Source organism: Tamandua tetradactyla, chromosome 3, assembly GCF_023851605.1.
Source record: "Tamandua tetradactyla isolate mTamTet1 chromosome 3, mTamTet1.pri, whole genome shotgun sequence".
Classification (NCBI taxonomy): domain Eukaryota; kingdom Metazoa; phylum Chordata; class Mammalia; order Pilosa; family Myrmecophagidae; genus Tamandua; species Tamandua tetradactyla.
Genome location: NC_135329.1, coordinates 93521410 through 93545302, shown reverse-complemented (window position 1 = coordinate 93545302; position 23893 = coordinate 93521410). Strand labels below are relative to the sequence as shown.

The window sequence follows — 23893 nt, the reverse complement described above, 5'->3', positions numbered from 1 at the left end:
TGGGCCAGACCAGGTGGCCAGCAGATGGACACACCACCGGCCTGTGCTCCCTCTGCAGACAAGACCTTTACAAGCGGCCCCCACCCAGCTCCCCCCACACCTCCCCAGGGTGCAGAGGGACACAGCGCAAGCAGCTCTGCTGTCCCTCCTGAGGGTCACCTCCCCCGGGAAGCCTTACCCCAGGCAGCTCATGGCCTCCAGATCACACTAAATTCCTGCCCAGGGGCATCAGAAACCGAAGTCGCTTGGAAACGTATGCTTCACATCTCGCGCCGCCTGAGCCCACCTCCCACCTGGGCCTCGGAAGTCGCCCCAACCTGGAACTTCTGCCGCCTCGGGGACCTGGCTGACAGCGGAGGGCTCAGCTCTGCCCCAGGCCTGCCCTGACTGCCTCTCACCAGCAGGGAGCCCAGCACCTGCCCAGAGCCAAGCGTCTACCCCACACCTGCCCAGGGCCCAACCAGAGCCTGCCCAGCACCCAAAGCCCACCCAACTTCCATCCAGAGCTGAGTACCCACCCAGAGCGCTCAATGCCCACCCAGCCACCACCAAGTCTGCCCAGTGCCTGCCCAGCTCTCACCCAGCAGGGCTGCCCAATGCCCACCTGGCACCCACAGTGCCTGCCCAGAGCCTGCCCACTGCCCACTGTGCCTGCCCAGTACTCAGCGCACACCCAGGACCCACCCAGGAGAGCTGCCCAGCATCCCCTGACACCTACTATTCCCCCAAGCACCTTCCCGACTGACGCCCCCATCGGCTCTCAGATCCCACCCAGCAGGTCAGCCCAGGCCGGAGCAGGCAGACAACTACCCCGCGCTGCTCAGCTGGGCCCCAGGGAGCTGCCCGGGACACGTGGCCCAAAACCTGCGCTGCCATGTAGTGGCTGAGCGCCGGCCTGGCCTGGGGAACGCATTGGGGAGGAGGCTGGGGCCGAGGGGCCTCCCACAGCCTCGGGCCCACCAGGGCCCCATCCCCTCCCGCATGCGCCCCACGGCGGGCACAGCCCACAACCGCTGCCCAGGACCCCGGGGCGGGCGGCCCGAGAGGAGTCAAGTGTCCCACAGGCCATAGGCGGAACAGACACCCAGGGGCCCAGGGCAAGGACGCACGGTACCCCCAGGGGTCACTGTCCCTCCCGACCTCATGGGAGTCTCGGCCATTGTGTTCCCTACCTGAGGTCCAGGAACTGGGGGGAAGGCCCCCACCCCCGCGCCCCCCACTCAGCTGAGCGCGCTTCCCCAAGTGAGGCAAGACGGAGGTCAGGCGGGCGGCGGCTCCCCGCGTGGAAGATGTTAAAAAAAAAATCATAGTTTTGATAGTTCTGCAAAAAAACACAACAAATTTACAACAAAACTGTCAAGTAATTAAGGCAAGGCACTTCCCACATGAACTTAAACTGCTAATTAAAATCCCCTCGCTTAATTGACTACATTTGCATAGCATTCACTTGGAAGGATAACGTTTCTAATGGGCAGGCAGCGGTTCTGATCTGGAGGTGGACAAGGTGGCAGGTGACCCAAAGGCGCGTCCCAAAGCTGCAGAGAGCCAGGACCTGGCAAGCCTGCAAGGACCCCCACTGTGCCTATGGCGTCTGGGTGGCGGCGCTTGGGGGGCCAGGGGGGATTTCAGGGGCTTTCCTGCATCCTTCCAAGTCCCAAACATCCCCCCCCAGGATCCTCCCCAGAGGGGGGCGGGCCACGCGGCAGGCACCCTTGCAGCCCAGAGCCCCCACGGCAGGCCTAGCCCGCTGGTGGCCCTCCCCTGCCCCTCTGCCTCAACCCCAGCAGGTTCTGCACAGACGCGTCCTCCCCAGTACTACTGGCCCTCATGGACATTGGGGACGCGGAGGGCTTCAAGGATACTTGGGCAGTCACAGACTCACAGTGCCGCAGTCCCAGGGAGAGGGCTGCCATGGCAGGGTGACCCGACACGGCCACTGCCCCACCCCTCAGGGGTTCCCCAAGCACCAGCCCTGCCTGGGCGTGGCCTGGATCCCGGTCAGAGAAGGGTCAGCATGGCTTCGGCTGCACACACAGCCTGTGGCCCAGGAAGGGAGCGGCCGGGGCAGGGAAAGGCGGACCCCCGTGGCATTTGCAGGTAGGCTCCGGCTGGCCCCCAGCCCAGAGAAGCCTCCCGACTGCAGAGCCATACTCTGCAACCTTGGCCCCACGTCTCGCTGCAGGCACGCGGTGCACCCGACTTCCCAGCCTGTGTGCTGGGCCATGGCCTCTGCCGTTATGACCACACAAAGTTCACGGCCATGCACAAGCCCGTGTCGCCAGCCGTCCGCTTGCTGAATTCTGGTGGCCGGGCCGGGGCCCCAGGCCGGGCCGCAGGGCTGGCGAGCGCTTTACTTTCACAGCTGGTGGACTGTTTCACGAGTAATAGAAATGCTTATGGTCAACAGAAACAACTGCCCTGGCTGGTGATGATACTCCCGCTTGAATGAGTCCAGAGACTGAAGTGACTGGACACAAAGCCATCGGCACATGGGAGTAGGCGTCCAGGGGGTGGCCATGGTGCAGTGGCATCCCCCACAAGGCCAGTAGGCCAGCAGCACCCCAACCCCACCTGCCTGGAGCTCCAGCCACAGGCTGAGTGCGGCAAAGGGCATGGCTGAGCCTGGAGGAGAGTGGGCCTGGGGCAGTCCCATCTGCGTGACAAGCATGCCCCCACCTTAGGGAAGCATCTACCCCGCCAGACCTGCAGAAAGCACCACCTCTCACAGGACCCGCCCCCCAATAAAAAGGCCCAGGAGGGGTCTCTCCAGCACCCCCAAGCTTGCAGCCACCATGCGCTAGAGCTCGGTCAGCAGACACATAGCACTGGCTCTGCTGCTGGGCCCATCTGGGGTGCATAGTCACAGGGGTCAGGGGGTCCTCTGGGCCCATCCACTGCCACCGCCTCAATCCTCACTTCTCTGAGACCCACGGGACGCCCATTTTCCACAAGAAACATTTCTTTCCAAGAAACCAGATGACATCCCAGGAGAAAGCCAGGCTGCGGTAAGGCCCAGCCAGAGGGGGCTGGGGAGGCAGAGGCACCCAGCAGTCCCAGCTGAGCTGGCACCCCAGCATTTGCAAGCATGCTGCTAGGAGCCGGGGACAAGGGATCTGGGACAGGGACTAAGGACCAGTGTCCTGAGGTGGGAGTTGAGAAACCATTTCCTTCAAGGCACAGCACCGACAACAGCCAGTGCCTAAGCTGCAGCTGCAGCTACAGCCGCCCCCCCAACCCCACCCCCGCCTTCCATCCCTCCAGCCACCAGGAGCGGAGCTGAAGGCAGGCCAGGGGAGCCGGCCATTCCGTATGCCACTGAGTCATGCAGGGACAGGTAGCAGCAGTGCAGCTGCACCACAGCCCCACGCTCTCCTCTGTGGAGCCCAGGCCGAGCCCCGGGGAAAGCAGGTGTACAGGCAGGCCCCACTTCTCCTGCTGGTGGGCCACATCTGGTTCTCTAGCTTATTAACCGTCTTTGTAAGATCACGAAGCACAGAATCTTTAAAACTCTCCAAGTTGGAGAAACAAAGCCTGAGAAGACAAGAAGAGCTCGGTTCTGTAGCAGTGTCGGGCAGGCTCCTGTCCACTGCCACTTCCCCTGAACCTGGGACCGAGGCTCCGGAATGCTCCAGAGGGCCCCGCCAGGGGCACACAGGGGCCCCCCAGACCTCGCTCCCATGCTCACCTGCACTCTGCCTGTCCCACACCCTCATTTTAGTAAACAAGCCAATGCAAGTACAGATGGGTCCTGGCACTGGTGACCCCAGGGACCCCTGTCGTGGGCTTGGGGAGTCAAAGCCATGCATGGTTGGCACTGCTCTGGAGAGCAGCATTTTCTATAACCGTCTCTTCCACCCAGAGAGACTGCACCGGGTGCTACCTTTTGCTGCACCCCCAAAACATTCCAGATGCACCTGAACGTGACCTCCTTTGACCTGGAGCCAGTGAGGCAGGGGCCGAGCCCGGGGAAGGAGAGCAGGCCGCATCCCACCAGCCAGGAGGGGCGGTGCTTAAACTGATGGCCAGGCTTCACTCCACGCACGAATGGACACATGGACGGACACCGCGGGGCTGAGCTGCCCTCCCCCAGCCTGTGCTCGGGAAGGAAGTGTGCATCTCCCCCCTCCAGTATCTCCGGAACCAAGCCGGGACCCAGCTGGGCCCTGTCACCTCACTGGACCCCACTCCGCCCTGGCCTGGCCATGCCCGTTTCCCCAGACGGAGGCCCGGCGCAGACGCCATCCCCAGCTCTCACGGACCTGAGGAAATAATTTAGCCCTGTGTTTTGACTCAAAACAAAGCAACTTTTTAAAATGCATTTCAGTTGAGGCTTGCATAATTCTTCCCGTGGAGAAACCCTCCATAAACTTTCGCAATCCTTAGAAAGAGACACATTATTATGGCTTGTGTAACAGTCTCGACAGCCGGAGTCCGGAGGCGGGCAGTGGGCGGCTGGGCAGGGGATGCCGCCTCTCCTCTCGCTCCTCCCTCGGGTTCTCCCGGGACGCCTGGTGCTGGCCGTGGCCCCAACACTGCATGTCCCACCCCCCCAGTGCCAGTCCCACCTCGGTGTCAGCTGTGCCACCCCTCCAGGCCACCCCACCCCCAACAGTGCCAGCCCAGCGGTGAGACCGCCTCCCGCGGGCCCAGACTTCCTCACGCCCGACTTCCTGTCTGCCCTCACTGGCCGCCGCAGCCAGACACCACGCGCACCGGCGGGGAAGCTTGGGAAATGGGGACACCACAGGGGCAGTGACGTCATCCTTCAAGGCCCTGGCTGGCCGCGGGCTCGGGGGACACGGAGTGCACACGGGGACCCAGACAGCTGTCAGCATGGCTCCTGAGCAAGGGGCCCGGAAACCGGCAGGACGGGCATCCCAGGACACCCTCTCTCAGGGCCCCCTCCAGGGTGCAGGGCAGGGACCTGCAAGCCGTCGCGGTCCCCGGGAGATGAGCCCACCGGCCTCCAACCTAAAGCGCCAGTGTCCAGCCCGCAGACCCCACCCCCTGCCGGGGGCCACGGATCCACCTCGCGGGGACCACCCCTGGCAGGGGAGCACGGTGGCAGCTGGGTCCCCAGCGTACCCCAAAGTGGCACCTCAGACTGGCTCAGCCCCACACACCCTGCGGCCACGGCCATTCCCAAAGGGGTTCCACGAGAAATGTGTCGGTTGGCCAGCCCAGCAGCGCCCATGCCCGGCCTGGCCTGCTCTGAGAGTCTGGTCAGCCAGGAACACTCCGTGGCCTCTAAAAGCCCAAGTCTTTCCCCAAGACGGCCCTCAAGCCTCAGCCCTCTTCAATGCCAAAGTCGCCTGAGAATGCTGCCCTCTGACAAAAGACACCTTAGCGGGTGGCACAGGAAAAACACCCCAGCACCCAGAACTCAGACCCACAGCAATGGGCACTCATGCTTCCCCAGGCCAAGGATGGCAGCCCGCGGCCCCCCAAGACACAGCCAGTCCGCACAGGCGACGGCACTTCTATGACAGTGTCCTCTCCGCGACTGTACCCTTAAGGAACTCAAGTACCACAGGGCACGGCGCCATATGCTCAAACAACGGGATGAAACCTTCAAAAGTCTTAAACCCGAAGACTCGGTCTGCCGAGAAAACATTCAGAACAGGCACCAGCCACGAGTTCCCTCTTGCTCCACCACACAGGTTGCCGACAGCTGCCCTGGGGGGTACGGCCTTGTCATCGGCCCAAAAGGGCAGCACCCAGTACCCGGCAAGCTGCCCTCTGGGACCAGGTGCAGTTTCCCAAGCTGGCGGCCAGGGAAGCAGCAGGGGCCAAGCTGCCACCCTTCCTGACGGCAACCTGTACCTCAGGAAAGTCTTAGTCCAACCTGGCTCCTACCCAAGCCCCCAGGGAGGAGACAGAACCAGTGGGATGGGGGCAGGGAAGGGGCAAAAGATTCTCTTAGGCACATGTTTCCAGAAGCAAAATGCCGTGCTGGCCCCCACCTGGACACACAGCAGGTAAATACGAGAAAAAAGCAGGTTGACAGCTGCTGCTCACAGCATTCGCCTTTTCACACATGAAGAAATCAAGGAACAGGGAGAGTGTCACACAGCTCAAGGTCAGACAGCCAGTGACAGACACAGTGTGGGGCTGAAGCCCGCTGTGGGGGCTCCGTGGCCTGGGCCAGTTGGGCATTGCCTGCGCTGGTCCAGGGGGCCCCAGCCAACTGCAGGGTCTTCTGGTCTGGCTGACATTGGGCAGTGGTAAGCATGGCCTCCTGTCCCCCAGACCTCTCAGGAACATTCATGCACCTGAGACAGCAAGTCACTCCATCACTTCCTCCCAGCTCTGCTGACTAGCAGAGCCTTGGACACGGTTGCCCGCACATACAGGGTCATGCCTGGATATGTCACATCCTGCCAGGGTGGCTGGAACACCAGTCTGGAGCCCGCTTCCTCCCCTTGCTTGCACCTACCCCAGGGCAACAGGGAACACCACCCTCAGCAACCAGGAGAGAGGCCAGCGGGGCCCTGATGCTGCACCGGCCTCAGGAATACCTTCCCCCAAGGCAGCAGCAGCTGGGGGCACAGGGACACAGGGCCAGGCCCACCCCTCAGCCTGCGCACACCCAGACAGCACCTCCTGGCCAATTTACTCACCAGAAGGCACAGCGAGGACTGGGTCCCTGAAAAGGGCACTCACAACACAGCTCTAGCCCCTCTCCTCAGCCTCGGGAGCCCAAAATATTAAAACACACTATAAAGGGAGTGAGAAAATCAAAGCACAGCCTATAAAGTCACTGCCAAGAGCGAGTGGGTGCGGATGGTGAGATGGCAGCTCTCTAGAGGTGGATGCAGTGGCTCTAGATAGCATCTTGCACACAGCTGTCAGATGCACCCCATGTTCCAGGGCGACACCCCATTTTCCTATGGCCCCCAGGAGTGTAAATAGATGAGTACCTAGGGGTGCTGTGGAGACTTTCAGAGGACCATGTAGCAGAGGGGGCCCACTGCAGGGGGCAGGGCAGGGGGCAAAGCAGAGCCACAGACCAGCTTCCCACTCAGTGGGGGAGGGGGCTCAGCCTGGGGCAGGAGCGAGGGCAGGGACGGGCTGCCACTCTGGACTCAACACCAAGCTCTCCACCAGCACTTGGAAAACACATTTTTAATCAGCAAATACAATTTCAGAGCAACACTGGGGAAGAGGAGCGGAGGAGAAGCTCTGCAAACCGCCAGAGTAAAACTACATCCGGCCTCCTCTCTGGTCCTGCAGGGGAGGGTCCACCTCCTCCCCAAGCAGGGTCGGGGCCCATCAGCAGGGACACCCAGGGCTGGCCGCAAGGGAAGGAGAGCCAGGTGGTGGGGCAGGTGACTGCTCCGCCTGAGGCTGTGCCAAGGTCCCGGGTCTGGTCCCCTCAAGGCCCAGGAGGGCAGTTCGACCCCCAGAAGCAGGACACAGCCTGCTCCTGCCGGCCGTCCTCCTTCCACTCCAGACCCTCCTGCAGCACCATGGCCACCAGGACGCACGCCGTCCCGCGCTGGCGAGGGCCCAGGAACCGTCCCGTGCACCCGCCCATGGCCAGCGCCCCTCCCGAGACAGGGACCTGCCCAGCACATCCGCCCCCAGCCCGGACGCCGCCCACTCACCCCCAAACCCACAGAGCCCCGGGCGCCCGCCGCCCCCCTGCGCACGCACGCACAGGCACGCACACACGGCCCCCGCCTCCCTCCGGCCGCCGCTCCCTGGAGGGGCGCCCAGAGAGAACCAGGCTGAGCATCTATTCACAGACGGGGAAAAAAAAGTTTGATGCAATAGCTGAATTAATTAGGCCTCCCCAGAATAGCCGAGCCACGCCGCGCTCTGCAGGCGGGGGGCGCGCCGGCGTGTCTGGAAGGGACATCGCAAACGCGGGGGTGGGGGCGCCCCGGCCCAGGGCCGGCGACAACCGCAGGGCCTCCGCCACCTGGAGAAAAGGGCCCGAACCGGACCGCAAATCCCTCCTCCAGCCGCGCGGCAAGGGCTGGGCGGGGGCCACCGTGAGTCCCGGGCCGGGGGTCTGGGCCTCTTGGCCCGGCAGGCCGAGGGGCGACAGGGCGGAGCCGGCGCCTGAGAACCCCGGGGCCCTTCCCCCGCGGCGCGGCCAGGCCCGTTCTCAAGGTCGGGGCCTCCAACCCAGGGAGCTGGTGACCGAGCGGGGCCCCTAGGCGCCGCCGCCGGCTCGGGACACAGGCCTCCCGCCCCGCCGCCTCCAGGCCGACAGCGAACAAGCCAGCCCCCCGAAGGCGGGGCGCCGAGCGCGGCCCCTCGCGGCCTTCCCGCGCCCCGCCCGCGGCCGCAGAGAAAGGCCCTCACCCGGGGCAGCCGCCGCTTGTACTTGCTGCCGTAGTCGAACTTCTCCTTGACGTCGTCCAGGCAGCGGCCCAGGCGCGCCTGCTCGTCCTTGCCCACGTAGTCGCGGCTCAGCAGGATGTAGGCGCGCCAATGGGCCGAGTCGAAGCCCCAGTGGCAAGTCCGGTTCTACAGTGCCTTGTGCGAATGCACCACGAACTTGTGCGGCGGATACATGAGGCGGCAGTCGAGACACTGGATGCAGGCGGCGCTCGGGCTGCTGTAGAGCTCGGGCACCAGCAGCCCCTTGCACTTGCCGAAGTACTCGTGGTAGACCCTGAAGCTGCGCTCGCTCAGCGCCAGCCACAGCGCGGGCGGCCGCCGGCGGCTCCGGCTTGCAGGCAGACGGGTAGGCGCCGCCGTACAGCAGCGCGTTGCACAGGCGCTCGGCGTCCGTCTTGGTGATGAGCCCGCACGAGGGCGCCGAGAAGGGCAGGATGCCCATGACTTTGAGGATCTCCAGCTGGTCTGCCGTGCAGCGCGAGCAGTAAATGTGCAGCTCGTCGCAGATCGCGTTGATCTGCTGCAGCGAGAAGTCCCGCAGCACCGAGTTAAGGATCTAAGGCAGGCACGGGCGCTTCTCGCCGCCCACCACGAAGCACGAGATAGTCTCGCCCTCCAGCACGGTCTCGCAGCGCTCGGTGGAGCGGTCGGACGGCATGAAGAAGGGCCCGGGCAGCACGGGCGGCGGTGGCTGGAGGATGGCAGGTGCAGCACGGGAGGCGGCTCCGCTGCCGCCGGCACCGCCGCGGGCCCCGCGGCCGCGCCCGCCTCCTTGGCGCTCTCCTTCTTGAAGGCTTCCTGCAACCAGCGCGCCGAGAGGGCGGCCGGGCCGCCCAGGGAGCTCATGGAGCTCAGGTGGAACTGCTCCAGCGTCTTCTGCAGTCCCGGGTGCGGCTGGAAGCCGCCGCGGCCACCCGGCCCGGCCTCCATGCTGCGCTCCGGCGCGCTCGGCCGCTCCCGCGCGCCCGGGCCCCCGCGGCCCCGCGCCCCCCGGCCCCGGCTCCCGGCTGATCACCGCTGCGGCCGCGACCTCGCCCGGGGGCGCGAAGGGGAAGGCGGGCGGGGCGAAGGAGTCCCGCCGCTGAAGCCCGCCGCCGCCTGGGCCCGGCGCCACATCCACGCGCCCCGCGCCGCGCCCGCCGCCCGGGCCTCGCGGGGAGCGCGCGGGCAAGTGCTGGCGCCGCGGGACGCGAATCGCCGCGGCCGCGGGGCCCGGGAGGAGCTGGGGCGCGGGCGCGGGGCCCGCCGGGCCGTCCTCGCGCGGCGCACAGCCGCCGCCGCCGCCCCGCTCCTCCCACCGCGCGGCGCCCGGCCCGCCCGCCGGCTCCGCGGCCTCGCGCCCGCCGCCCGCGCGGCTTCCGGGGCGGCGGAAGGCGTCTGTGGTCGGCGGGCGCTTCAGAGCGCGGCGGCGGCGGCGGCGGCGCGGGGCTCGGGGCGCGCGGCGCACAATCTCCCGGCGGCTAGCTCGGGCAGGGACTGCGCGCCCCCCTGAGCTCACGCCGCCACCGCGCCGGCCCCGCCCCCAGCCCCGCACCGCACCACGCGCCCCGCCCCCGCGCTGTTGTCGCCGCGTAGCGGCCTCAGGCCCTGGCCGGCGGCCAAGAATGTGACCGAGTGCCTGGGCCGGCTCTTCCAGGAACTCGCGCTCCACCCGCCCCGCCCGCGGGCCCGCCGGCCGGGGGCTCGGCCGCGCTCGGGCCCGCTCGGCGGCGCTCGGCTGAGGCGGCCGCGGCGCCCCAGAGACCCCCCCTTTCCGGCCAAAGCTGCTTCCGGCGCGACTGGGAAATCGCCCTCCCCGCGGCCACCTGCGCCGCGGCCCCCCCAAAGCCACACTGGCCCCGGCCGCAACCGCAAGGCTACCGAGGGGCGGGAGAGGCCGGCCCGCGCCGCCTTCGCCACGTGCCCGGGGCCCCTGCGCCGCGGCAGGGACGTAGCGTGTTCTCGCCTCTGAGTCCGGAGGGGGCCTCCCACCTGCTGGCCTGCCTTTGACTGCTAGCGGCCACTTGCTGGTGACGGCCCCTGCCCACCTGTTCCCTGCCACAGGCCAGGCCTCCCCACTTTCCTCCACAGAAGCCACTGGGCTGGTGTGGGGCCGGAGGTCGCCGGTCACCACGGGCTGCCCGGGACCCACCAAACTACCTGTGTCCTGCAGCCCCAGCCTTGTGCCCCTGAGGCTTGGCCGTTGGTTCCCAGCCATGAATCCCTGGCCTCCCTCCCACCCATGGAGTGGACCCCATCATTAGGCCACAACAGTCTGCAACTTCCCCTCTGCACCGCCCTTTCAGTGCAGCCTGGGTGTGCACGCTGACATCCTCATCCGCAGCCCCTGACAGCCCACTGAACCCTTTTCCACGGCCCGTGCTCGAGGCCCCCACAGAGGACAGGGGCAGCCCCCGGGCACAGCCACCCTCGAGCTCAGGCCCCATCCACTAGCTGTAGCTGCACCAAGGCGGCGGGGGCAGCTTGCTGTGAGTCCTTCACAGACTTACTGAACTCACCCTCCTGCCGGACACTGAGTTGGGACAGGCAGGAGGGAAACCGAGTTCTTGCCTTCCATGGCTTCCACACTCCAGGAGACTGGTGGCTGGCAGACAGGCAGCAAAGGGGCAAGGTCAGTTTTGGTCCTGGCAGGGGAGAACCCCAGGGAGCCAGCAGCAGGGGACCAGGCCCTTGTGGCCAGGGGGCAGGAGGGTCCGAGGTCCAGAAGCAGGGATGGACTTGGCACATCTAGAGAACAAAAAAGAGGTCCACGCGGCTGGCATGCCAAGTGGGCAAAAAGGGAAAAGGAGACTAAGTGGCGGCCAGTGAGGGGCAGGAATTTGATTCAGACATGGCAGGAAGACTCCCTTTTATAGAGATCCCTTTGGTTCTGGTCAGAGGGAAGGGAGAGAAGCCTGGGAGCAGGGAGTAGAGACTGTTCCCACCATCCCAGCCAGAAATGAGGGTACGTGACCAGGGGTGCTGGCAGTGAAGTGGCCGCTTGTACCTCAGGGGCACCTGGAAGGACCAGCTGGTGGAATGCACGAAGAGACCCCCCCCCCCCCCCAGCTCAACAGAGGGAACTCCCCCCATGGATCAGCTCTACTCCTCCGCCTTGTCCTCACCCTGTTACCTGGGGAAGCAGAAAGAAAACTCCTATAGCAGCCTGGCACATTCTTTGCCACCGTCAGGGAAGTGCTAAAAGACTGTGCCAAGACCTTAAATTAAAAAGAACAACGTTACTCAGGTAACATGAGTTTGATAGAAATTTAGAGAAGACTTGTGTCTCAGGTTGGGTTCCCCAAGACCAGACCCCAAGACAAAGATTTGAGAACAGGTAGTTTCCTTGGGAGCTGATCCCAGGACATTCAGGTCTGGGTCCAAGGAAGGGAGGGACTGTGCTACAAAGCCAGCTCCCGCTGGGAACTCGGGGGACCCATGTGCAGCTCCTGCCTCAGAGTGGACCCCCAGGGGGCAGCCAGAATGAGATGTCAGAGAGGGGGTGGGAGAGCTAAGGGGGTAAGTGGATGACTGGGGGGCCTGAGGGGGCATCAAGTGGAGTGGGGGGCCTGGGGGAGCCTTGTGTGGAGTAGGAGGCGGGGGGGACATCGTGTGGAGTGGGGTTGATGCAATGAGTGAATGCATTAAGGTAGCAAGAGTCAGCCTTCTCACTAATAAAGATGGGGAAAAAAATGAAAATGTCACACAAAAACTTGTGGCTTTTTTGTAAAAAAAAAGTTTACAGTGGCTTTATTCCTAACTACCCCAAACTGGAAGCAACTGAGGTGCCTTTCTTCAGGTGGATGGAGAAGCAAACTGGTGCGTCCATGAGAGAATGTTATTCAGCTACAAAAATAAATGAGCTTTATCAAGCCAGAAAAACACATGGAGGAACCTTAAGTGTATGTTGCTAAATAAAAGAAGGCAGTCCACCTAATTCCAACTGTGACAATCTAGAAAAGGCAGAATTACAGAGATAGTTAAAAGCTCAGTGGTTGACAAGGGTTTAGGGGAGGGGGTGGGGTGAAGAGGGGAGCACAGGAGATTTTTAGGGGGGGGTGAAACGATTCTGCAGGACACTGTGATGTGAATCCATGACGTAATAGGTTGGTCAGAACCCAGAGAACTGCAGATTAAGAGTGACCCCTTATATATGTAAAATGGAATGATATAATGTTTTGTTTGTTAATTTTTTTAATTAATAAAAAAAAAGAGTGACCCCTAATGTAAACTATAGGCTCTAGTTCATAATCATGTATCAATAGTTTTTCAGCAATAGTAACAAATGTAACACCTGCATGCAAACAGAAGTTAATAACGGCAGGGTGGGCTACGGTGGCTCAGCAGGCAAGAATGCTTGCCTGCCATGCCAGAGGACCCGGGTTCAATTCCCAGTGCCTGCCCGTGTAATTAAAAAAAAAAAAGCATGAACCAGCTACACAAAGGACTAAAAAAAAAAAGTTAATAACGGCAGAAACTGGGTGCGGAGGGGTTGAATGGGAACATTCCATACTTTCTGCACAAGTTTCTATAAACCTAAAACTGCTCTAAAAAATAAAGCCTCTTAAATATATATACTGGAAGGGATAATGCTAGAATTAGTGTTGTGGTATTGTGTGGGATGGGCTGTATCTGTACGAACATTGATATACAAAAGTTATAGATGTAACGTGTTTATAAACATATCTGTATATAAAATTCCTGACTTTAGCCGCTGAGAGGGTGTGCTGGTTTGAAAGGAAGTATGCCCCCTAAGAAAAGCCATGTTTTGATATAAATCCCATTTCAAAAAGGTAGAATAATCCCTACTCAGTACTGTATATTTGAAACTGTAATGAGATCATCTCCCTAGTTGATGTGATTTAGTTAAGAATGGTTGTTAAACTGGATTAGGGGATGACATGTCTCCACCCATTTGAGTGGGTCTTGATTAGTTTCTGAAGTCCTATAAAAGAGGAAACATTTTGGAGAGAGGGATTCAGAGAGATTCAGAGAGAGCAGAGAATGCTGCAGCACCACGAAGCAGAGAGTCCACGAGCCAGTGACCTTTGGAGATGAAGAAGGAAAACGCCTCCCGGGGAGCTTCATGAAATCGGAAGCCAGGAGAGAAAGCTAGCAGATGATGCTGTGTTCACCATGTGCCCATCCAGCTGAGAGAGAAACCCTGAACTTCATCAGCCTTCTTGAACCAAGGTATCTTTCCCTGGATGCCTTTGATTGGACATTTCTATAGACTTGTTTTAATTGGGACATTTTCTCGGCCTTATAACTGTAAACTAGCAACTCATTAAATTCCCCTTGTTAAAAGCCATTCCATTTCTGGTATATTGCATTCCAGCAGCTAGCAAACTAGAACAGAGGGCTTGTGAGCAGAGACACCCCAACAGTGGTGAGCCCCCTGAGAACCCAGACCTTGTCTTCTAAATACCACTCTCCACTAAAATGAACCAGAACTCTTTGGAGACGTGGCCGATTCCAGAGGTGGGCAGGGAAAGTCCACAAAGCGCCTGTAGCATCTTACTGAGCTGTGAAATAAGGAAAGCCTCAAAGAATAATAGGGGAGAAGGATTGTGGAAGACACCACAGTAGGAAGCCCCAGGAATCAGTCTTGCCACCAAAGCAACCATAGAACTGGCAGGACTGTCTGAACCAACGCTTTTGGAACTCTGGAATCATGGAACACTGCAGCATACGGGGAAGCGCTTGGAAAGGACCAGTAAGGAGCAGTAAGTACTGGTGGATTTCACCTCCCTGCATTGACTAACATCCTCCACCCCCCAACTGCGTGGTCGGCGGCAGTGGGCTCTCAGGACCTCTTTCTGCAAACCTGGGGGAGGATGGTATGATAGCTGAGCACTGCTTTGGATCAGCTACTCCAGATTACGAGGAACTGACTCCAAGGGCAGTCATGGTTCTAACCCCAGTTAAGGAAAAGCAACAGAGGGTTCTTAAAGAGGTAATACCTTTTATTTTTTTACCCCCTCTTGATACTTTCCACTCGCCATTTGGGAACAAAAATAGTTTGGAAAGGTCACAAATTGACAGCTCCAGCCCTCAACAAAAACAAGAAAAAGCTCTGCAATCCCAGAGGAGTGGAGAACTAGCTTTCCAGAGTTATAACAACGTAATACTCAGGATGTCCAGTTCTCAACAGAAAAAATTGCAAAACACACAAAACAGGAAAGTGTGGCTCACCCACGAGCAAAAAGGAATTTGCCAGAAACTGTTCTTAAGAAATGATTGTGCATCGGGACTATTAGTAAAACATTAAAATCAACCATCTTAACATATGCAATGGCTAAAGGAATCCATGTACAAAGAGCTAAATGAAATTAGGAAAATGATGTCTGAGCAAAATAATGAGGTAAAAATTATAAAAAGGAACTAAACATTCGGTGGTAGAATTCTTGCCTGCCATGCAGGAGAGTTGGGTTCAAATTCCAGCCCGTGCACTTCCAAAAAAAAAAAAAAAATAGTGCTGCAATAATGGGATACTCACATGGAAAAAGAATGAGATGTGACCCCAACTATACAGAATACCAAAAAAAAAAAGAAAGAAAGAAAGAAAAAGGAACTGAACAAATTTTGTAGGGCAAAGTATAGTAATTAAAATGCCAAACTCATTGATGGATTCAGCAGCACATTTGAATGGATAGAAGGAAGCGTCAGGGAAGTTGAAAATAAGGTAATCAAAAGTATCCAGTGGAAGAAGCAGAAATAAAAAAATGAACAGAACATGAGTGGCGTGTGCTCACCATCGAGCAAACCAACATATGCATCATTAGAGTCCCACAAGCACGAGAGAGAGAGAAACAGGTAGAAAACATATGAGAAGACATGATAGCAGAAAAATTTCCCAATCTGATGAAAGACATGAATATCCATCTCCAGGAAACTCAAGTCTATCCGAGAAGGATAGACTCTAAGGTATCCACACCAAGACACGTTATAGCCACGCACAAGGGTCCCCGATCAGAGTAACAGCAGGTTGCTCATCAGAAACTGTGGAGGTCAGAAGACAGTGGGAAAGCATATTTAAAGTCATTAAAGAAATAAAACCTGTCAACCAAGAATTCTATATGTGGCAAAATTACCTTTCAAAAATAAAGGAGGAGCTGACATTTATATATACAAAACCGGAATTTACTAGCAGAAGATTGCCCTATAGTAAATGCTAATGGGAGTCCTTCCGGCTGCAACAAAGAACACTGACAGGAACTCAGAGCCATGAGGAAATCCAAATGGTATGCGAAAGAAGAAACTAAATATAAAAAAGGCAGAAATGGAGTCACTGAGGAATAAAAAACATAGGGGACATGCAGGAAACATATGGCTGAATGGCAGAAGTAAATCCTACATGCTCAGTAATTACCTCAAGTGTCAATGGATTAAATTCCCCTATTAAAAGGCAGAGATTGACAGATAGGATGAAAAAAGCATGGTCCATCTATATGTTGTCTACAAGAGACTCATTTACGTACAGAAACACAAAGAAATTGAATGAGAAAGGACTGAAAAAGATATTCTGTGCAGATAGTAATCAAAAGAGAGCCAGAGTGGCAGATTATTCTCAGACAAAATAGAATTTAAGTTAAAAAAAAAAAAGTTACAAGAGATAAGGAAGGATATTGTAGATTTATAAAAAGGTTTAATCCAGTGAGAATATGTAATGATTATAAACATATATGAATCTCACAACAGAGAACCAAAATATATGAAGCAAAAGTTGACAGACTGAAGAGAGAAATAGAGTCCCACAGTTATAGTTGGAGACTTCAATACACCACTTTCAATAATTATTGGAGAACTCTGCCTGCTGAGCCACCATTGCCTGCAATTTGGACATTTAATACATTCATATATTCTAGCATTCAAAAACCATTTTTAAAAAACAATGAAAATTTCACACATACCATTGGTAACAACTTCTCTTTTTCACTTGGATAATCTCCTGGAGTTTATTTTATACAAACACAAGTTAGAAGCATCTCAGTGTCACGGATGTGTGTATGTGCATGTTCCCCTTTTCATAGAAACGGGTTTTATCATATGTGCACCTTGTCTTTTTCATATAAGGTGTATATCTTGGAGATCTTTCCATATGCATATATAGAAGACTTCTAAATGTTCTTTTTATTTTCTTCTTTCTTCATATATATTTTTTTAAACCCAGCTACATAAAATTCTATATGTAGGTGTTTGCTTGGCTTATTTCATTATCCTCCATACCGGTTTGAATCTCTGGTGCAATGCAGAAAAGCCATGCCCTTTAATCCTCATTCAATATTGCCCAGCAGCCCTCTTGTGGCTTGCATCCTGCCTGCTGTTTCACATCCTCACCCGCACTCAACTCCATCAGACATTTAAATTCTCGTCAATCCAATGGGTATGAAATGGAATCTCGTTATGGTTTCAATTTGCATTTCCTTAGGCACCCAAGAGGATGAACCAAACATATTCACGTATTGACAGTTGGGTGACTTTCTTTTTTGAAGATCAAGGATCAGATTTGGACTCCAGTTCTGTTCTTGCCCCTAAATGACCATGTGGGCTTGGGTAGGTCCCTCCCTCCTGGGGCCTCCTTTTCTCCTCCAAGCAATAAAGATACCGTTTTGTGACTCTTCGTGTATATATCTGTCTGCCATTAGATTATAACCCCTGGGTCCAGGGACCGTGTTCACATCTTTGTATCTTTTGCCCAGGACCCAACACTGGATGGTGTCAATATGTGTCCATCATGTCTGACGTGCATCTGCCATGTACTGAATAAGGTTAGTCATGGGTGACATGTTGCTAAGTTGTCCGTTGATCCTGTGTTAAGAATAAATTGAAACCTTTGGAGATGAAGAAGGAAAATGCCCCCGGAGAGCTTCATGAAACAGGTAGCCCAGAGAGAAGGCTAACAGACATCACCATGTTCACCATGTGCCTTTCAGTTGAGAGAGACACTCTGAACCTCATTGGCCTCCTTGAACCAAGGTATCTATCCCTGGGTGTCTTAGAGCGGACATTTCTATAGACTTGTTTTTAATTGGGACATTTGCACAGCCTTAGAAATTTAAATGAGCCACTTATTAGATTCCCCTTTTTAAAAGCTATTCCATTCTGGAAGCTAGCAAACTAGAACAGGAGTTAAATGGGGATTTCAACAATGCTGAAACGCTGGTTCTAAGTGAAATCAGATGTAGAATCCCCCAAATATTTTCTGTATATTTAATGATCATGTCTCCAGGAATGCTTATTTTGCTTCATAATATGATTAGGAAGACTTCCATATTTGTGAGACCCATGAATAAATATTCCCTGGAAGCAGAAAAAGAATAAATTAAGAGTATTCTGGAAAGATGGCAGAATAAGCAGCTCTGGGAATCAGTTCTTCTACCAAAATAACTATAGAACCTGCAGGAACTGTCTGAATCGACTATTTTGGAACTCTGGAGGCTAGAGCAACAATTGCACCATCCAGGAAGGAGCTGGGTGAAGAGGCTGGTAAATTGCAGTAAATATTGGTGAATTTCACCTTCCTGGTAGTGGTTACCACCCCCCATCCCTCCACCCACATGGCAGGCAACTGTGGGAACCACAGCCCACCTTCCTGGTGTGGCTTGCTAGGGCCACAATGGACAATAGGGATCTTGCCATCCTGAAAACTGGAGGCTTGTAGTCTGACTGCTGAATACTGATTTTGGGCACTCCTTTTGATCACCCGAGAGTCACTGTTTTCAACTCTACAGGAAAAAAACAAAGGAGTTTGTTTGGTTTTTCTTCTTAAAGGCCTTTTTCTTTCTTTCTTTCCATTTACAAGGAAAAATATTTTTTAAAAGTCATAAATGTCCTTCTCTACCAAAAGGGGGAAGAGTGAAATGAGACAAGGTGTCAGTGGCTGAGAGATTCCAAAACAGAGTCAAGAGGTTATCCTGGAGGTTACTCTTATGCATTAAGTAGATATCACCTTGTTAGTCAAGATGTAATGGAGAGGCTGGAGGGAACTGCCTGAAAATGTAGAGCTGTGCTCCTGTAACCATGTTTCTTGAAAAGGATCGTATAATGATATAGCTTTCAGAATGTGACTGTGTGATGGTGAAAACCTTGTGTCTGATGCTCTTTTTATCTACCTTATCAACAGACAAGTAAAACATATGGAATAAAGATGAATAATGGGGGAACAAATGTTAAATTTATATTGAAATGCTGGTGAACGGTGAGGAGGAGGGGTGGGGTGTATGGTATGTATGAATTTTTTTCTGTTTTCTTTTTATTTCTTTTTCTAAATAGATGCAAATGTTCCAAGAAATGATCATGATGATGAATATACAACTATGTGATGATACTGTGAATTACTGATTATATATGTAGAATGGAATGATCATATGGTAAGAATGTTTGTGTTTTTATCTTGGTATGTTTAATAAATAAATAAAAAAAGGAATCACTTGACCTCCAGGTGAGGTGGTTTTTATTAAATTAAGGAGAGGTTAAAATATGAGGATCTGGGACAAGATGGGGCAAAGTGAAGTGTGGAATTTAGTGAGTTCTCTAGAACAGCTGGTAAATAGATAGAAACTGTCTGTAACAACTGTGTGGGGGATATCTGCAACTGGACACTCATTGTACACCAGTCTAGAATGGGTAGAATGGACAAGATCAAAGTACAGAAATGTAAGTAAAACTCCCAAACTGCAGAGGCTGCTGTTGCTGCCCCACTAGCATGGCAGGACTTGTTGGAGACAATTCCCATGGGAAAAAGAAGTTTCTTCTAGAAGCAAGGAAAAGTAGTTCAACCAAGCTCCATTTTTGGTTTTAATTAACAGATTTGATGCTGAATACAAACACTGAACACAGATAAACTCAGAGAGAACAGGAGAGTAACCATGAACTCCCCCTTGGCAGAGAGGTGATGGGGATGATGAAGAAAAAAGTAGGCTTTTGGACTGAGCCAAGCTCAGAATACTGGGAAAAGGCTGTGCCCAGGAAAAGGAACAGTTCCTTGCTCCTGGGCTCTGTTGCTTTTCAGCCTCTGTTCCCAAAGGGATTCCTCACTTTACTTCTCCAGAGCTGGCTTTCATCTCTTGGCTTCCTTTGGCTGTCTCCAGGTTCTGGCTCGCTTAACACCTCCTGGTAAAGTTTGCTGGGCCTCAAGAACTTCCAAACATCCATGTCTTTGTTCTCCACATGTCCAGATCTGTGTCAGTTCTGCTGTGAAGTTTCTGTCAGCTCCGAAGCTTTTGGCTCTGTTGTTTCTGTCATTTCTGACTCTCCAAAAAAATTTCCTCTTTTAAAGGATTCCAGTAAACTAATCAAGCCCACATGGAATGGTGGAGTCACATCTCCATCTAATCAAAGGTCACACCCACGATTGGGTACATCACATCTCCATGGAGTTAAACTAATCACAAGTTTCCAGCCTACATTGTTGGATTAGGAGTAAAAGAAACAGCTGCTCCCATAAGCTTAGATAAGGATCAAAACATGGCTTTTCTGGGGTACATTATACTTTCAACCCAGCACAGGTACATAAAGTTGGGTAACAACTGGCTCTTGATTACTGAACCCTGGGGACTATAGAGACTGGCTCTGAAAAGGAATTTCATTTTATTTTATTTTACCTCTTTCTTTTTTCTTCATATTTTTCTTTTGTAAAGTACTCTAAGTAGCTCATGAGGGAAAGCCTCAGAAATTTCAAATGTGAGCAATGACCCAGGCAAAGGCAGAGTTAAGATAGGTCTAAGAGAAAAAGCCACAAGTCAAGTGAAACAGATGATTCCCTAAAGGGAATTCCTTCCCCAAGAAAAGGGAGGCAGGGCCCATTTCAAGTGCTGATCCTCCTTCAGAGAACGCATACCAGGGGCTGGGAATCAGATGCGTAGTTTACGTTTAAGCTTGCCTCCTACCTCAGCCTCTGTCTCAACAATACCCCTGGCAGGCTGAGAATTAATGCCTCCACACCTCTTTATGCTGGAGGGGCGCTGTGGGCTGACAAGCACCGCCTGCGAGATAGGATAGGCAAAGCATAGACTCTAGATGCTTCACGGGAAAGTCTGACAACCTGCTGGGTCTCAACCTTAGGGAAATTTAATATTGATTAGACTCACCTCCTGAGAACTGGGCATGTCTCATCTGGGAAAATCTGATTAGGTTCAATCATATTTGGGGAAATGACCTGCAAAAGCAATTTTCATACAGGTATGGCAAGAACTAGAAAAACAAGAGCTGAAAAATTCTGACCAGTTAAACATGCTATTGTTTAACTCATAGAATAATTAAATCATAGAATATTTTGAATTGAATACCAAAGAACAGAGAACAAAGCCAACCAACAAGAAAACCCTAAGCAAAAGAAGGAAAATGATCTCCAGACTAAAATAATCAAGGAAATCAGATGCCTAACCCCCAACAAAAAGTTATAAGTCATACTAGGAGAAACAAAGACATGGTTCAGTCAAAGGAACAAGCTAACACTTTAAATGAGATACAGAAATTGAAACAACTATTAAAAGATTTTCAAACAAGTATGTTAAAACAATTCAAAAACCAAATCAATGAGTTGAAGGAAGATGTGACAAAAGAGATGAAGGAAAGAAGCTAATTTCCTGTAAAAATTCATGGAAATTATTAAAGTGATAGAAAAATAGAACCAGTGTACCTGTGCCAAAACTCATCAGTGTTCTAGAGGGAAAGCTCTGTTAGGCACATGTAAGACAATCTCCATCTGACGTTGCTTCGTAGGGATTGCTTCTACAGATTCCAGATATTCCAGTTCACTATTACATCATAAAGATCGTGAAGTGGTTCTTGGCAAATGTTTGTAAATGTGACCATGTCTGAAGTATTTATACTCTTTAATCCACGCTGTTATAGAGCAAAATCATCTCAGTATTGCCACACGACGAGATTAGTAAACCGCAATACTAGAACTATGTTTGCATGATACACATGCACCAGTTAAGACTAACCCATACAGACACAATTAATCTATTGCCAAATAAATACTGGTTAACTGTATCTATGGCACAGAATATAATTTGATTATCGAGACTTTCAGCATAACGAAAAGTCTATATATATGTGTATATGAATTATGGGCATTCTTGATACTTCGAGTTCTAGTTCGAAAAAAATACCTAACTAATTTAATTTTACACAAAAATATTTATGCAGATTTTCAGAATTTCATATCAGAAAATAACCTTTTTATGTCTGTTAAATATTGGAACAACTTGCTGCAGTGTTAAATCTGCATGATCTCGAGTTGTGTGGCAGACGGTGCATGACAAAAAGCATTCTGTTGGGAATGGAGCCATGCTACCAAAGCTGAGAGCATGGAAGCCTGGTAGTTAGAACTAATCAGATTTCTGATTTTAGTACACACAGCACCAACTGAGTTCTTGTATATGCTTGTACAAATCGATTCTGTGTTCCTCTGAACAAAGAGAAAATTATGTTACCATCAATATTGAACTTCAACTTCCAACTTCTCTAATAAAATATTAAAACACACACACAAAAAAGAGATGAAGGATATAAAGAAGACATTGGGGCACTGTAAAGAAGAATTTGAAAGCTTGAAAAGCAAATGACAGAACTTTTGGCAGTGAAAGGAACAGTAGAAGAGATGTAACAAAAACTGGACACCTACAACAGCAGATTTGACGAGGCAGAGGAAATGATTAGTGAACAAGAGGATGGAACATCTGAAACCTGACACACAAAAGAATAGATAGAGAAAAGAACGGGAAATTATGAGCAGGTACTCAGGTAATTGAATGACAACATGAGGTTCATGAATATACATTTTGTAGGTGTCTCAGAAGGAGAAGAAAAGGGAAAAGGGATATAAAAATAATGGAGGAAACAATCACTGAAAATTTCCCATTTCTTCTTTATAAGACAATGTGTGGATTTCTCAGCTGAAACCATGGAGGCCAGGAGGCAGTGGGATGGTATACTAAAGATACTGAAGGGTGGTACACCAATGGCTCCATGGCAGAATTCTCACCTGCTGTGCCAGAGACCTAGGTTTGTTTTCCAGAGACTGCTCGTGTCAAAAAAAAAAAAAATTAAAGATACTGAAAGGAAAAATCAGCCAAGTGAGGAAATATCAGGAAGGGTAAAAAGAGGAGAAAAATAAGATACGATATATCAAAATAAATTCATGACACATGCAACAATGTGGGTGAATCTTGAGGATATTATGTTGAAGACAGCCAGGAAGAAAGGAACGGATACTCTATGGTATTACTAACATGAGCTGACATTAATGAGTGAGAGTTAAAATTGAGAACACAGGTTATCAGGAGATAGAAAAAAGGGTAGAGAGTGGGCATTTGGAGCTGAAGGATTACAGAATGTTCAGTAGAATTGATCGTGAATATCCAGAAATGAATAGCACAATACTATCTGATGGTAACAAATATTGTAAACAAACTGAACAAAGCTGAGCGTGAATGTGTTTAAAAGAGGAGGGATAGGAAAGATAGAAGATAAAGACAGGGACCTATAACTTAGTGAAACCTAGAATGGACAGGGATGGTGATAAAATGTACAAATGTAAGAAATTTTTTACATGATGGAGAACAAAGGAATGCCAACAGTGCAAGTATTGAATATAGGATGATAAATAGACACAAACTATGATCTATAGTTAACAGTAACATTATAACATGCTTCCATTAAGCATGACAAAGGCAATATACCAAAGCTAAATGTCAGTAAGAGAGGTGTATAAAGGAGAATGGGATTCTTGGTGCTGTTGTTGTTCCTTCTTTTTATTTTATTTTATTTTATTTTTTCCTCTTGTTTCTTTGTAGAATAAATTGAAGTGTGCTTATATAGATTGTGGTGTAGTAAACACATAAATTATGTGATTATACCACGAACCATTGATTGAGTACTTAGGATGGATTGTATGGTGTGGTAAGAACCATCTTGAATAGACAGCATCACATCTCCCCGGAAATAATCCAATTAAGTGTCCCACCCAGCAATGGGTCTACCTTCACACAATTGGATTAGAAGAACATGGCTTTTCTGTGGGTACAAAACAGTTACAAAACAACAGAATATATGAGTAAAACTGTTTAATACTAAATGGAAACATGCAAAGGCTCAAGAAAATGTGGAGAGAGATGTATCTGTTCCCTGTTGGTAGGGAAGTAAAATGGGGCAGCCCCTCAGGAGAGCAGTGTGGTAGGTCCACAGGATGCTAGGTACAGGGTTGCCATATGACCTTGCAACCCTGTTATTAGGTGTATATGCTTGGAAGAACTGAAAGTGGGGCCTTGAATGGACGTTTGCACACTGGTGTTTATGGTGGCAGTTCTGCAATGGATGGAGGTGGCCTAAGAGCACATCGACTGGTGACTGGAAGGAGTAACTGTAGTGTGTACATATAATGTAATACTGAGTGCTGGCAAGAAGAAATGAAGTGAGGCATTCAGTTAGGTGAATGAAGCTTGGGGATAGTATGTGAATGAAATAAGGCAGAAATGAAAAGACAGATATTATAATCCTTCACTAATATGGACTAAGTACAATATGCAAACCACGAGAATTGAATTTGAAA

General features: G+C 52.3%; 1 protein-coding gene and 1 pseudogene across 1 annotated transcript in view; both read right to left on the bottom strand.

Annotated features, from left to right (window-relative positions):
* The window catches only part of LOC143675712 (protein kinase C zeta type-like), a 138726-nt gene that overhangs the window by 49437 nt on the left and 65396 nt on the right, over positions 1 to 23893 (bottom strand). The window lies entirely within an intron of this gene.
* LOC143676755 (ski oncogene-like) lies at positions 8162 to 9282 on the bottom strand (annotated as a pseudogene).